Source organism: Thermobia domestica, chromosome 5 (genome assembly GCF_964235325.1).
Source record: "Thermobia domestica chromosome 5, izTheDome1.hap1.1, whole genome shotgun sequence".
NCBI classification, from domain to species: Eukaryota; Metazoa; Arthropoda; class Insecta; order Zygentoma; family Lepismatidae; genus Thermobia; species Thermobia domestica.
In genome coordinates this window covers 297,660,000-297,662,802 of record NC_137458.1, presented here as the reverse complement: position 1 = coordinate 297,662,802, position 2,803 = coordinate 297,660,000, and positions in this window count along the sequence as shown.

Below are 2,803 nucleotides of genomic sequence, written 5' to 3'. Positions count from 1 at the left end.
GGTAACCTCGCACACACCATTCCTCACTTGTTTTGTTATGGGAAAATGACTTCCTTTAAATTTGCTTAAAAGTTTGGTATTTCGAATTCTGTACATCTTACTGAACATAAGTCATAGCGAACACAACCCCCTAGAAAGCCCTTATATAGGGTTTCCTACCAGCCGATGCTACTAACTTCAATATGATCGTTTCTAAGTTATTTAGGATTCTTAATTAATCAAATAGTTGAATAATTAGATTATTAGATGACTAGATGATCCAAGGATGGACTTTAAGATTAGTAGATAATTAGATAACTGGATAATTTAGAAGATTAGATGATTAGCTAATAGAACAATTGAGCAAATAGTTTTGAATGATCGTATAGACGACTGAATCATTGCATAATAAATGGATGTATAGTAGAAGATACATTATCAGATGATAGATAATTGGATGCTAAGTGGATGAATAATGGATGGTGGGTTATTTAATGCTAAATGGATGAATAATGGATGATTGGATGCTAAGTGGATGAGTAATAGGTGGTGGATGATTGGATGTTAAATGGATGAATGTTGGATGATTTGATGCTAAGTGGATGCATAATGGATGGTGGGTGATTGGATGCTAAATGGATGAATGGTGATATGAAACGTACCTACTACCTAATATAAAATTAGACTTCAGTAAACATCTCTGGAAAAGAGAGTATTGAAAACCCCCTCCATTTTTATAATAAGGGCAGGTATGGTCCGAATAAAAAAAAATTAATATATTGTCTCAATAGGTCGGCTTACACCACAAACCTGGAACGTACGCTAAAGACTATCACTTCTATAGAGTAAAAACGAATGATAAACACACACACACACACACACACACACACACATATATATATATATATATATATATATATATATATATATATGGTTCTCAATAGGAAAAAGAGAAAACTATATTCATAAATTTGTAAATGCAAATTTATAAACTGGAATAGTAGAATGTTGAAAATCTCAATGAAAAACATTAACGTATGAATAATCAAACAGGACGTTACATAATGCCTGATGGGCTGACATTCATTCAATAAAAAAAAAATGTGTGCAAATTGGTCCAATATTTAAACGATGTATCAAAATTACAAATCCTTCTCTTTTGCATATAGAAGCCAAAATATCCAAACTGGACAAAAACATGCAATATAAATTAGCAACTTACCAATCGTATACTGCCGTTCAATCAAATTGAGAATATCAACTCTATACACACTAATACGCATACCATTTCACTACTTGAAAGATATAGAAATACACTTTTTCCTTGTTAAACTAAACTTCTCAATTTTTCACCTATAATATTAACACTATTGAATCGATGCAATATATATATATATTTGGTAGAATTATACTGTTCACTATTCGAAATAACAATAATACATTTAACTTTTTCACTTATTCTATATATAGGTATTTGAAATTCCATTTCCATATATCTCTTAGAGAAGACGTAGAGTCGAAAGTAACAGCCAGGTTTTACGAACAATAATTAACAGTAAGGCAACAGTTATTCCTGATGTTCCCAGTTAACAATACCTAACCATTATAGCACTTGCCATTCGTACTCAGGTACACGAATTAATAATACGGTACAACGCCGCTAATGGCACTACTAGTATCTAGCTAACCACAGCTGACTGAAGATTTTTTTTTTTTTTTTTTGAATTTATATGTAAGTCATTACAATAAGTGGATGATTGGATGCTAAATGAATAAATGATGATAAAATGATGGATATTTGATCAAAGTTGGTAAAAGAATGGTTGATGGCTGATAAGTGATCAGATAATCAGAATGGATGATTTAATGATCGATTGGTGGAAAATGAATAATGGATGAATTTATCATCTTGATCGGATGCTAAGTAGTTGAATAATAGATCATGGATGATAAGATAGTGAATGATTGGTTGATGAATAGATGAATAATAAATGATTGATGATGACTTAAATCAGACGAAATGATTGCAAAATCGGTCGATAGAACGAATGCGTATTATATACGTTTTACGTAATTGAATTATTGATTAATAATATAATTGGATCATTGAATAATCGGGTATTTAAACAATTGAATGATTAAAAGATTAGATTTGTGCGCGGAGTCTCTGTCTTAAATATATATATACCCGATATATATATCTTCCTAATAGTTTACGAAAGTAATTTTTAACAAACATGATCACATAATATAAATGAAAATTATTATTTAGGTACACCAACAAACATAATACAAACATAAATATACTTTTCGTTTACTTCTCTCATTACATTCGTTTAAGTATCTTGTACTTACAGTTTGTTACCAGAGTAAATATATGTTTTTAGGAATAACACATTCACTGTAAAATATCTTCAGTAAGTTCATCTTTGACGGTATTTTAGACTATTCAGAGGAATCTGTCCCGTGATCGACAGTCTATGATATATTTTACGACTGTAAGGATCCCATCGATTTCCTACCTTAACCCTCCATCACACGCGTGCTTAATTGTAACATCAATCCACGCGCGCAGAGTCTCACTCCGCAATATGTATTTCTCTTCTTTCTAATGTGTATTTTGTTTTGAAGCGATTTTAAATTGTTGAATATTTTCTTTTAAATGTTTTTGACAATTGCCAACGTATATTTTACAGTATAAACTCCTTTGAACAGTTCTAATATTTTATTACTCTACCTGACTTAGCCAAATCTAATCCATCAATTTCTAGCACTCGTATAATTTGAGATAGATAACTATCTTTCCTCTGACAAACAGAAATGT